The following is a 14532-nucleotide window of genomic DNA, read 5'->3' on the forward strand; positions in this document are numbered from 1 at the left end:
GACGTCATGACTAGCATTTTCCATCCGTCGTGGCGATTTTCATCAAAATATTAAACCTCGCTATTCATGATATTCATGACGTAATCTTTTCCACGGAAGCACCCGAGATAACCCGGAACTAGTGGCAAAATAACAAAAGACTTTTGCCACTAGTCCGTATTATTTCGTGTGCTTCCGTGTAAAAGATTACATCATGAATTGAGAAGAATTAACGGAAATCTCCATTCCAGTCTTTATGAACGGAAGATGGATTTCAAAGTTCAAAATCAAGTGTGAAAATGTTAAAAATTCATTGGGGCATAAATTTTTTTAAAAGGCATCAAAAATATATTTGCCAGGACAGTTAACTGGCTATCGAAGAAAAAATAGTTACTTTGATATTATTTTTCTTTCTTTTGATATTATTTTTAATATTCAATGTTTATAATCCGTATTTACATCCAAATTTATTAACCCTTCTCTGTGCTGCTTCCTTTTTCATTTATTATTTAGACAAAAAAGAAATTTTTATATGAAAACTAAATTGAACTTTTAATATCGCGCCGCACCTAAAGTAAATTCACAAAAATTTAATAAAGCGCCAATTGAGAAAATTTGAGTTAAATCATTAAAATAAATACCATATTATTAAAGTTAAAATAGATGCTGAAAAATGTATCCAATCCAAAAGTTAATTTGTGCTTAAAGAATTTGGGCTACTGTTGGGTATCTAGGGGGTATGCCCCACGTGGCAAGATTTCAATACGATAACATGCTATAGTAGTATATATGAATGATGTAGATAAAATGATCTCCAGTACACCTTGGGGCCACCGCAACCAAAAAAGCGCTGCGAATTCTTCAATCTTGAATTAATTGCAGATATTTGATATGGAGAGGTGGTCTAAAAGATACACGAAGCAAAATTTTCACATTCATTAATTTAAGATATTTTACCTACGACCCGGTCGATGGGAAGTAAAATTTCTTAGAACTTCTCTAAAAAACTGGCAGAGAGACCAGCTAGTATCATGATACACAATATTTATTAAGGCAAGAAACATGGATGATAGCCAAAAGTCCGTCATCCGGATATAAGTCCGTGAACATGTCTAGATCATCTATCGCGAACGGTTCCGTGTATGTTACCACAAGGAAACTAATTTAACAAAGTATCGCTCGAGAAATTTGATGTAAACAACCTCTATACGTGCAACGCTCGCGCCTATCACCGCGTGCGTGTGCGAAGAAAACAAATTCTTATCAGGGTGTATTTGTAAAATACTCTCTTTTCTATAGTAGTATATTTATTTGATAACTTTATTTACAGTGATTGATAGAGTTAAGGAATAAGAAGAAGTAAGGACAAGAATTTTTGTTTCATCGTTAGAAAATAATTTCAATTACAATTTTAAAAGCTGTTGTTGGGAAATATTTTGTCGCATATTTGCGAATCTTGTTACTATTGGTTTTGTTGTAAGATTTTAAAACAGTCATGTTCACAGACCTTTAATAATAGAGCTAGGATTCCCCTTCAAGGGGAAGCCGTGATATTTAAATTTTAATGAAAAACAAAATCATAGAATTCTTCACAATACAGAATGAGAATTTCATTACAAAAAATATCAAGTTACAATGACAAAGTTTATCTTTTTCATGTACTGTATATTTACATATCTAATTTATTATCAGAATGTGAAAAATATTTCACTGGGCGAAATAAGAGATTTCCAATCCTGGAAATATCTTGAAAATATGATATTTCCACTGGGGTTTGTATTCCATTATTTTTATGCCCGGCATTTGAGTGGGGACGGAAGAAATTTCACAATATTTTGCAAGGATCTGCTCATCTTATTTTCAGCGGGGACACAAATTAGAGTATATTTTCCAACTGGGACGATATTTTGACCAATTTGGAAGGAATCCCAGTGGGTTTGTGAGAAGAGGGTGTAAACCTACCTTGGACTTATTTTTACGAAGATTAGATTCTAAAATTTTAGATTTATTCAAAACTTTTTAGACTTTTCTTTGATAACGCATCCTACGAAGCCCTGATTTCTTTCAATTTTATATGTGTATTTGGAACCCTATCTGGGACTAATATGGAAAAGGTACCCTGTCTGACGGTACACCCCTGAACTTCGTTTTGCCTAAGCAACTCCCCTAAATTTCTTTAATCCCATGACTATGCAACTTTTAATTAACCTGATTAGAAACATCATTGTTTACAACGATGGCCTTTGTGTCCCCATGTGTTTGTGTTTATAAAATTGTCTTGATATTGGGATCATGTGATTTAATATTAGGAATATTGTTTTTTTTTCACGAACAGGGATGTATTCTTAGCACGCCTACGAACAATCATGGACGAAAAGCAAATATCCTGATTGGAGAACAAGGTAGAAATATCAAGATGTCGATCAATTTTACTTCTCTCCTGCAGTCAGTTAACATTGTTTCAACATACTAGTTCAACGTCATGGCTACTCTCCCAATTAGATATGCCGATAGCGGAGAAGTGGTCGCCTACACTAGAAACTCTTAAATAATGAATTGTCCTTGCACGTATATCTAAAAATATTTTGGTGTGGCACAATAATCTCGGAAATCGCGGTCTTGCAAAATTTCGTTATCTAAACCTTCCAGATGTTCACGACCACGATAGCTTGTCGGAAGAAATTTTTTACATTTAATGCAAACCTCCTCATTGGAAATAATGACACAAAGGAATCTTTATAGGCTAAGACACTGTCAAAAGGGGAGCCTGTGAGACAGGGGGTATTTGATAAAGAATCGTATAATATTATTATAGTGAAACGTCATCAAAATAAATGCAATCTATATACCCTCTTGTCTTAAACAATAGGTGGGTTCAACCACCTTAGAAAATTCAGTCAAAAATTGGTAAAGAAATTATAAGAATCCCTACTGGATTACTGTGAATTATGAAATTTTAAATCTCTATTCTAAAATATTTTCCACTTCTCATTGGCATTTAGCATGTTTTTCTTAAAGACTCTGAATCGGTAACTGGAACAGGGCGTGTCAATAATTCTAGTAAAGATTAGGGATGAGCTGGAGTTTTTATAAGATACTTCACTAATTGGTCATTTGAAGTGATAGAGATGACGCGTTCTTTAGAAAAAGTAACAAAATTGTTTTATTACTGGTTAACGACCAGCCAAATCAAATAAGAGCTTGTAAAAACTCCAGCTTGTCCCAAAGATTAGGATATCAATTGCAAGTTGAGAGTATCAAACCATAGTATAAGAAAGCCGCGGCTGGAATGTGTACCGCATTGTCTTTTCAGTTAATTGCTGTTCCATCTCTGTCTCCGAGCTTTATAAGAACATCAAGATGCTCATTTTATTATTGGTAGATAGTTTTCTAAATTTTGCTCTTATTTTCCTTCACAAATTCTTTTTTTGTTGCTAGATATCTTTAAATCTGTACCCAATAGAACACTTGAGCTAATTTTGGAATATTTTAGGGGTATTTTGTGGAAACAATAGTTTTCCGCCAAAATTGAGATTATAGGAACCATATTCAAGATGACAACTTTCCTATCAGTTTGAATGATAAATATTGAAGGTGCTGGCTTGAAATTTTCACAGTATTGTCTTGATGTACTTTGTCATTGATTTCTAAAATATTTTCACTGAAATATTGTGAAGGCATTTGAGGCACTTTATTAAATTTCTTATTGTTGATCTTTCCATTTTATAATGCAATTGTATTATCAAGGGCATATCATTAATGTTTAAAACACTCTGAGAAGTGAGTGTTAATGACAAACCAATAAAATTTACCATTAAAAATGCTGATTTCTTGATCAACAAATAGTCATCAAATACGACAGAGATGGAACAACAGAAATTCAGATGTTATCATTCCAGCCGCGGCTTTCTTATACTATGATCAAACTATTTCACCACCATTGCTTTTCTTTCAATCTTTAGAAATACAATTGCAGAAAAACCACCTTCTGACTACCATAAAAACCCTTTCTCCAGAATGGTCAATAGCCTTGAACATCCGTTTATATTCTGACATCCCGGATGGGGATGGTATTGCTTGGTGTAATATTATACTAATCACCAAGGGTTCTTACAACGGTGAGTATGGTTACCGAGCACCACTGGTGGAATTGAAGAAAAGGGACAAAATTCTACATTTCGCATCTGCTATTAACGGTACTTCATCTGCTGCATACGATGTTGACGATTCACCAATGCAAATCAACCAGAATTACCACATCCAAATTGACCAAAGATATGTTAGTGGAATTACCAATATTCCGTACGTCTTGATGGTGTTGTAGTTTTTGAAACGTTGAATACAGATGCGAGACAGTTTTATGATATGAAAGTTTACGCAGGTAATCCTTGGCGGGATGCTTGTCCTGTGATGATTCGTAATTTTCATCTTACTAATTTTGTGTAATTTAAATCAATAACTGGACGATTTAATTATTACTTGTCACTACATATTTTATATTTTGCACTTGCACACTACATTAAAATGAAATATCTTTCCTTTTTACCTTCTTAAAGTGTGTCCCCAAAAAAGCGGACAAATTAAAATTCTCATGATTTATGTGAAATCCTATGTCTTGTATACTTAATATTTCGATCTCCAAAACCTTTTCAATCATACGGTGGCCCACAACTGCCACGTCAAAAAAGAAAATCCACGGCAAAAAAGAAAACACTCGCGGCAAAAAGAAAGTCTTTACGGCAAAAAGAAAGCCTTCACGGCGAAAAGAAAAACTTTCAAAAAAGAAAAGCCACGACAAGAAAAGTTCAAGGGAAAAAGACAAAGCGTTCACGGCAGAAAGAAAATGGGCCAGCGGATGGATTTTGTTAGTCAGCAGGGGATTCGCCAACCGGTTTTCCTTGCAACTATACCGAACTGACGTGGGAGATTCAGATCAATGATTTCAGATTCATTCCTTTGGGATCCCTTTTGATAACATTTTCATACTTTATAAACCCAAAAAATACCTCGAGATATCAGGATGTTTTCAGCTACACAAAAATAGAAAATAATCATTTCTTCAAAAAATGATACCGGTAGCTTATCTTCGATCTTTCAAAAGAATGAAAAATGAGACACTCAGTCCTTTCTTTTTTCATTTTCGAAAGTAATGACCACTTGAGAACAGCAAAGATTTTATATAAAGTATAAGATGAACACACTAGCACATTCATGGGATTTTGAATTTAAAAAGAATTGTTGCATAAAGCAGACTGATCCTTTATAATCATAAAGTTTGGCGAGTTCAGTCAAACACAGATTCGATCTGCAACATCACGCTTCACCTTGTCCCAATAGATATAACTCAAACTGAAACAAACCATTGCCAAATAAACTCCCTGGTAGTTTTCTTTAACTTCTTCAAAAGAAGTAAATGCCCTATTATGCCGAATTTAAAACACAAATTGAGTGATTTTTTGTCCCAAACGAGCTCCAATTAGAGAAAAACTTTGTTTTAATTGGGATAGAAAAGCTGGGTGATTTTTCATTCATAGAAACTGTAATCTAAAATATTAAAAAACTTACGGCTTTTTTACAAGGCTTCATCATTCTTGGCCAACATCGGAAACAAGCCAAGAATGGTCGTTGGAATGGAAAAAACTTTGTCTCCTACATCGCGTGATAGTTTGGTATCTATTATTTATCTATTCTTTGTTTAACGTTGGTCAAAATAAAAATAGTACAAAGACTAATTAACACCAACACGACGATCAAATATTTACTAAATAGTAAATAATCTTGTAAAAGTTAAAATTTTAAAAATCATTAAAAGATTGAACACAGTTTGCAAGAACAATAAATTTTTGTTTTCAAAATTTTGGTTTTGAAGCACTCAACTGAGTCTGATGTTTTGATCTCATTGGGCAATCTATTCCAAGCCTGTCCTGCCCGATAGTTGAAGGAATCCAAGCAAACTGCATTTTTTGATAGCGGAAGTTTGATTTGAGCGCCTCTTCTGGATGTTGGGGGATGTCGGGAATCCTCATCCTCAACATCACTCCCTGATTTACAGGTTAAAAAAAAGCTAAAATCTCCCTAGCCTGGATATCCAAGCTCAAAATTTTAGAAAAAACAAAATTTACCTCAACATCCAAAATTCTAAAATTATAGAGCTTGGTCTCCTTAGAGAAGGAAAGTGCAAACCCATGTTTCCTAGTCAACCCAGGGCAGCAAAACAGAAATTAATAAAAAGCAGTCTTACAAGATCTAAAACTATTTAAAACATCCAGAGATTACACCAAAGTCTATAAAAAAGTTTGCATGCATTATTATGACACCAACCATGTTTTCTTGGAAAATGAACTTACCTCTGTTTTCTTCTTTTTCATGTTTTCATGTAACAGAAAGCCCTATCTTCACTAGCAACTGGAGGACTATCCTATTTTTGCTTTAGAGTTTCTCAGCGCTGTGTAGATTGGTCCTTACGGCTTTAGCGAAGTGAGCGCAAGCAAGCAGACTGCATTCTCTTAAAGAGAATGCCAATCGCTCTAGGGAGACCAGGCTGTAAACCAGAACATAAAATATAAAAAACTAGACTGTGAAATAGTTTACAGCCTGGATATCCAGGCTAAAATCTCCCTTTTTCAAATCCTCCATTCGAACCCCTACCTGAATGAAGTAATGAAGTATCCATTCTTATTCATTCTGTTGTCCTGTTCTATGCTGTCCATGTGAAAAAGGCAGCTGAGGTAGCACCATGCAGGCATAGCAATAAAAAAAGAAATCAAGCTAGCTTTTTTCTATATTTCTTTTATTTTTATTTGAGTGTACTTTTAAGTAAGATTCTTTTAATAAGATTCTTCTTATACTTTTCTTTTTTGCCGTGACAGTTTTCCTTTTTTTGCCGTGAACTTTTCTATTTGCCGCAACTATTTTTCTTTTTGTCGTGAACTTTTATATTTGCCGTGAACATTTTTCTATTCACCGTGGCTTTCCTTTTTTGACGTGGCAGTTGTGGGCCACCGTACACATCTGATGAGTCAAGAAATTGTCAAAGGCCATCCGCGTTGAAACACATCTTAGGGACACTCGTACCCTGTGACTCAACTAAAGATTTCGTAGTGATCTAAGGTCTGTAAATTACACACTATAAGTATTTGCAAGTGATGGCTATGTCTTGTAGGACCAAATGGATAAGCGTCGGGCTTATAGATCAAATTTGCTTGCATGGTTCGAGCTGACGAAGCCTATTTCACCGGCGCGGGTAAATCTCAGAAAAATACATGAAAAGAGATAGAAACACTTGAAAAAGTCAGAAAACCGGGATAGAAGATAAGAAAGTAAGCTATGAATGCTGAATGGACCTACATCATGATGAAAGTTAGATAGCAACGAGGAGAAAATGAAAAATATCAGTCAGAGGATATAGCGTTTAGAGAAAAAGCGTAACACATTAAATTTCATCATTGATTGTTGATAGGGGGAGAGGGAAGGGGAGTAGGGAGAATAGAAATAGAAAATTCCGGTTGCAAAAATCAGTTTTATTGACAATTGAATCATGCTTGATGGTGGACATTGTTATCAATGCGTGGAAAAAAAAAAGAAATATAAGGAAAAAGTCCAATAAAAATTTGCAAAAACGGCGATTTCCGGCATTTTCAGCCGGGAAATTTCTTTTTTTGCAAAAATCGGGCTAACCTCCTTCCCTGCGCATTAGCGAGGTTAAGTATCGGCAGATAACTCACGACGACGGACGAATTTCGGTAGCCTATGTGCGTAGCCTGTGGCGTTATGCTAGGCTAGTTACAATAGCATGGTAGATATTTGTTAAGATCAAGCTAGACATGTTATCTTCGAAAAAATGTAAACAAACTAAAAACATGGCGCGGATTGTTTGATGTTTTTCGTGTTTTGAACTGAGTTTTGGAACTTTAGTGGATGGCTGATTCGAATGGTTTTACTTTAGCTACACGTACACATTGAGATTACAATTCATTGATTTCTTTACAATTCAACAATGCTCACATGCAACTGGATATTTATTTTTATACTAATACGTACACATTGAGGAGCCAGACATTGAGATTGGGATCCATTGATTTTTTTTGCAATTCAACAAGGCGTATTAGCCACATTCCGCGGACGCGGTCGAATTGACGCGTAGGGATAAATTTTTCAAAATGGTAGATTTCACTTTCGTTTTCAGTTAGGCGGCTTATGGATCTGAGCACTGTAAGAAAAATAAACAGATTTAGCAAAGAAGAAGCTGAGGAATCAGGGGCGGATCTAGGATTTTGAGGGTACCATACAAAAACTAAACCTTTTTATCAGGCTTACATCAAAATTTTAGTCGAAATTAGTATGAAAAGTGTGTCCTTTCTCTCCTAAAAACCATTTTCAGTAATTTAAACAAAATCGTTCTTTTCTCTGAATAATAATAACAAGACCAAATAAAAGAGAAACCATATAAATATTTAATGAAAAGAAAACATTTGAGAGTTTTATCTATTACTGTACTTTGTATAACAAGAAAAGTGTGTATATAGTGAGCAAAGATCTTCTATCAAATTTGTTTTCGGTTAGTGTAAAACGCAGGTCACAGGTCAACAAAGTGCAGACCGGAAAAAAGATAATAGGATCATAACATATACATCACATAACATCAATATATAACGCATTAAATTACAAAAAAGTAATACATGTTATTTAGATATTACAAAATGACAATTGAATAGAATAACAACCTTGTGTTACTTACAAAAATAATGACAAAATCATAAAATATGATGCCTAACAAGACAAAAGCGGGACAAAAGCACGAAAAATATTTATTATACAAAATGTGATGTGGATGGTGTGAATGGATAAAAAATGGCAGAGGCGTATTTAGGGTAGGTCAAGTAGGTCAAGTGACATAGTTCCGAGAAATTGAAAAATATGAATAATTGTGAAATAGGCTTTCTTATTCCTTTTATGATACATAGTCTCCTTCGGATGCCATGTCTTGTGTATTAACTTTATCAATTTTATGCGTGGGGCAGTTAAAACTTAGACTAACATTTATCTCCGCAGTTTTACCTCCCTAATGCTTTGCGCGTGAACCTTTCGCTATTTAGAGGCTTTTATTTTGATAATCCGAAAACCTATCTAATACCGCCCGACCCATATCGCCCCGAATGAGTGACTTAGAAACACCCTTTTTGACCTCTTCCGCCCTAGCAAATCCGGATCATATTATTACCGAGCTCAGCTTCTCTACAAATTCACGTGTAATGACCTTCGATGACTGCTTATATTTCTATCCGCCTTTCATTTAGAGATAATATGAAGCCGAGAGGTATAGCTAGAAATGGCTGAAACGACCTAGCAAAATTTCTGAAAAAATCGGGGTGATAGCTATGAGGCTACGTACAGCTTCTCTGTCGAGTTTATGAAAAAAACAATACTGAATTCACATTTCCTAGATTATCTCTTTCACAGTTTTTATTGAGAGAAGCTCAGTTTACAGAGCTGAAATTGGCTGAAGCGACCCAGTTAACTTTTGAGTTTGATCTGAAATTTTGTGAAAGTCAAAGTGACTTTCATTCACGTCTTAACTGATCTTATAGCTTTACTTCTTGTGGGTCGATTGCTAAGTCTTTTAAAACTTTGTTTTTACCTGCTTTTTGGTTGTTGTTGTGAGCGAAAATGAATATCTGAAATGATTTAACACCGTTTGATTACTTCCTATTCTATTCAAAACATAAAAAACAATTTTAAGGGATATATAAGGCCTATAAACTCAACTATAACTCATCTATATTTCTTGTTTGGGGGAAGCGGACATTGCTCCACATCAGTATCTATTTTTTTTACCACAAGCGGTTAATTAGCGTAAAAAGGTACTCAAAACGTGAGACAGGCGTATTCGATGAGTAAAAAATTCTCATGATTTGCAAAGTACGAGTGCAATACAACAAAAGTGGAATATTGCATAGAATAACTCAGATAGCGATGAAATGAAAAATGATAAACGCGATATGCAAGGAAAATAAACTTTCCAAAAACCAAACTTGTCTCCACTCGGCTTCAAATTTTTGACCTACTTAACAAAATTCCTAAATACGCCACTGAATGGCACCAAACAGAAGCTTGCAAGGTCCCTAAGAGAGTGGTTTTAGAATGATGGAACTAATTAACTATTCAGTTATTATTTTAATGTCTTAATAAAAATTTTTGACAAAAATATTAACGGAATCATAAAATCTGATGCAAGAAAAGACAAAAACACGAAAAATATTTATAATACAGAATGTGATGTTGATAGTGTGAATGGATATAAAACGGCACCAATCAGAAGCTTGTGAGGTCCCTAAAGCTTGGTTCCCACTGGGCGATAAGAAGCGATAGAAAGCGATAACTTCTCAAAATGAAAGCGATAGCAAGCGATGGAAATATGAAAAAACAGATGTTTTTGAAAAATTAGAAGAGAAAAATTTAAACTACGAGCAGAAAGAAATCAAACGAATAAATATGGATCCGGAGGGGGGGGGGCAGTCAGGCAAATTGACCGACGGGTATGTGCGGCGGTTAAGGGTATGTTTTTCAAATTATCAGAAATGCACTGTAAGGCTGGACTTTTGATAAATGCACTGTATGGGTGGAAATTTCAGCAAATCTAGGAAAAATTGCAAATTTTTGCTCAAAAATCTTGATTTTGCTCTAAAAGAGTTTAAAATTTAAAAAAATGCACTGTAAGGGTATGAATTTCACCGATTTTATTCTGCACTGTAAGGGTGCAATTCTAAAAGCCATTTATTTCGCCGCACATAGCGTCAGTTGGTAAACCCACCCCCCCCCGGATATGGATTCATCATCAGATGAAGAAGCCATTCTTTCATATATTTCAATTTTTTTGTAGCAAGCTGTCGTTTGGTCATATCTGTTATATTTTTATTCGTTGCAGTACGTACTCATGTAGCAGAACAAAATCAAGAGAAACTCTCATATCACACAATTTTGTTTTGAATTTCTTTTCGCGGAAAAAATCATTACTTTGAGAAACTATGTTCAAAAATCGTCGGAACTCTTTTATGTTAGGCGATAGAAAGCGATAAATATGAAAACTTTTTCATCTTTTTATTCTGGCGATAGAAAGCGATGGAAAGCGATGGAAGGCGACAGAAAGTTATCGCCATGTTTCCATTGAAAATTGAAAAAAAATATTTTCCCTCACTTTCTGTCACTTTCTATCGCTTTCTATCGCTTCTTATTGCCCAGTAAGAACCAAGCTTAAGAGAGTGGTTTTAGAAGGATGAAACTAATTAATCATTCAAATGTTATTTGAATGACTTAATGACAATTTTTGACAAAAATATTGACAGAATCACAAAATACCATGTCTTACAAGAGAAAAACACCAAAAATATTTAGCATACCGAATGTCATGATAACAATATAGCTGGATATAAAATTACACCAATCAGAAGCTCGTGAGTTCTCTGAGAAGGCGGTTTGTGTAAACCGCAGGTTACAAGTCGCAGGTTACAGGTTACAGGTCACAGGTCACAGGTTACAGGTCAACAAAGTGCAGACCAGAAAAAAGATAATAAAATCGTAACATATACATAACATATAACATCAATACATAACGCATTAAATTATAAAAAAGTAATACATGTCATTTAGATATTATAAAATGACAATTGAATAGAATAACAACCTAGTGACACTTACTTACAAAAATAATGACAAAATCATAAAATATGATGCCTAACAAGACAAAAGCACGAAAAATATTTATCATGCAAAATGTGATGTGGATGGTGTGAATGGATAAAAAATGGCATCAAACAGAAGCTTGCAAGGTCCCTACGAGAGTGGTTTTAGAAGGATGGAACTAATTAATTATTCAGTTATTATTTTAATGTCTTAATGACAATTTTTGACAAAAATATTAACAGAATCATAAAATCTGATGCAAGAAAAGACAAAAACACGAAAAATATTTATAATACAGAATGTGATGTTGATAGTGTGAATGGATATAAAACGGCACCAATCAGAAGCTTGTGAGGTCCCTAAGAGAGTGGTTTTAGAGAGATGAAACTAACTAATCATTCAATTGTTATTTTAATGACTTAATGACAATTTTTGACAAAAATATTGACAGAATCACAAAATATCATGTCTTACAAGAGAAAAACACCAAAAATATTTAGCATACCGAATGTGATGATAACAATATGGCTGGATATGAAATTACACCAATCAGAAGCTCGTGAGTTATCTGAGAAGGTATTTTTAGAGCGATGTGTTTTATTATATGTAACCATCATATAACATTACAAACATTACAATATGTAATATACCTGTTATACGTATAATATGGTTTCAAATATTTTCTGGTCTGCGTTATACACGGCGCAAACTGCGAAAGATAAAAGCACATGGTTAAATTTTGATGTTTGAAATGGTTTTATATGGATGAAATTGCTTGAGAATTATATTTTTGATAATTCTTTGTGTTTTCCAAACATTTTCCTCTCCAATGACATTGATTAGAGTCAACCTGTCATACTGACCTGTAACCTGTAACCTGTGACCTGTGACCTGTAACCTGCGGTTTACACAAACCGCTGAGAAGGTAGTTTTAGAGCGATGTGTTTTATATGCAACCATCATATAACATTACAAACATTACAATATGTAATATTATACCTGTCATACGTATAATATGGTTGCAGATATTTTCTGGTCTGCGTTATACACGGCGCAAACTGCGAAAGATCGATAAAAGCACATGGTTAAATTTTGATGTTTGAAATAGTTTTATATGGATGAAATTGGTTGGGAATTATGTTTTTGATAATTCTTTGTGTTTCCCAAACATTTTCCTCTGCAATGACATTGATTAGAGTCAACCTGTCATCACTGACCTGTGACCTGCGACCTGTGACCTGTAACCTGCGTTTTACACTAACCGATTTGTTTTTTTGATATTTCAAATCATAAAATATTTTCCATGAATTACATTTTAAAGATATTACATATATACAAATAAAGTACAAACAATCCCATCAAATAGAAATTCTTATTGATACATAAATATATTTTGTCTGTTTTGAAATTTATTTTGCAATCTTGAATTCCAAGAGTTCCATACAAAAAAATGTCATTTAACCATAAATCCCATGTTGTAATTAGATCAGTGTCCATAGGCTCAATCTCGCTGTCTCTGTCCACAGTGGGATTGAATTGTATGCAAAGTTTTACGACTACGCAAATGAAAAAAATATAATACACATCCTGAATTTAAAACTACGCAAACCAGTACAGAGTTACGTTACTAAGCAGTCAACATACAAGATGGGTGGAGAATTCATACCGTGATTGACTGCAATAATCTTGAGGACCCTCATATTGTTTGTATAATTATGTAATTTTTTTTGAACTTCAGAATTTAGTTCTATAAAAACTTCCATTATTGGCATTAATTTTCAAGCCAGCACATAAAGAATGTGTTCTGCAACCTCATCCTTGAAGCAAGACCTTTGATGTGTTTGTACCCTTCGTGTATCCTATTAACATCGAGCTGTCAGTAAAGTGTTCAACAAAGCCAAAACCAAAACAAAGCTAAGTGAGCAACTATCAAAAGAAATCTCCTGATGGTCAACCTCCTGGTTGTTGTTGGGGTTTCCATTATGTACTGCTTGCTCATTTTCTCCATAGCATTGTTCTTGAAACTGATAGAATTCCATATAAAAAACCCAACAAGATTTCTTTCGCTTTTATACTCGTTCATATTTAATTTTCTTGATCAGTTTGTATTGGGATTCAGGAACTATAACACCTGGTAAATCATTAGAAGATGATCTGAAACAAACTCCAATGTTCAAAACATATGACACCAAATTTCCAGCAAAGTTTTTTTGAAAAGTTTTTTGTAGTGTTTTCAAAATTCAGGATCCTTTGGCAAATGATGGAATTTAAGGGTTACCATTAGAGTCTTTCGATCTGAAAGTATGAAAACGCAAGCTAGAACTGCAGTTACTTTTCATTGTGGATTGTGAAAACAACTCCAATCTGCTAAAAATTTCAGTCTTCTTTAACTTTTCATCTCAATCTCGGCTTGGAATGTTTTGGTTTGGAATTTTCGCAAGATGGCGCATATCATCAAAAAACCCTACAGCTAGTTACCAGGCCCTTTTACGGAATGTGGCTAATACAACTGGATATTTATTTCTATGCTAATAATTACACACACAATATACTATTCCACGAGTGAACATTCATTATTTTTTCATATCTCCACATTAAACCATATGGCTGTTGCTGCTGCTGCTGCTGCTGGAAATAGAGACCTTGGTGAGGCACTTCGGTTGGCGTTGGAAAATGGTGTGATTGACGATGTTGAATTTCTTTTGTTAGCAGATCTTGGCGATATTCAACATGTTGGTGGAAAACAGAGGAAGGATTACAAAGCGAGATGGGGACATTCTGATTTTGATTTGTGGATAGAAAGAGAATGCTGGGTGGGTTGTAGATTCTGGATGGATGACATTATTAAAATTTGTGATATGCTTGGTTTAGGAG

At 34.4% G+C, this 14532-nt stretch overlaps 1 long non-coding RNA gene across 1 annotated transcript; it reads left to right on the plus strand.

Annotated features, from left to right (window-relative positions):
• Positions 1–1693: 1693 nt before the first annotated feature.
• Positions 1694–4492, plus strand: LOC136798875 (uncharacterized). The gene is made up of 3 exons (XR_010845452.1): positions 1694–1751; positions 2315–2381; positions 3942–4492. It is a non-coding gene; the product is annotated as an uncharacterized lncRNA (long non-coding RNA).
• The last annotated feature ends 10040 nt before the right edge of the window (positions 4493–14532 follow it).

This window comes from Clytia hemisphaerica, unplaced genomic scaffold (assembly GCF_902728285.1).
Source record: "Clytia hemisphaerica strain Z4C2 unplaced genomic scaffold, Clytia hemisphaerica genome assembly, whole genome shotgun sequence".
In the NCBI taxonomy this organism is placed as follows: domain Eukaryota; kingdom Metazoa; phylum Cnidaria; class Hydrozoa; order Leptothecata; family Clytiidae; genus Clytia; species Clytia hemisphaerica.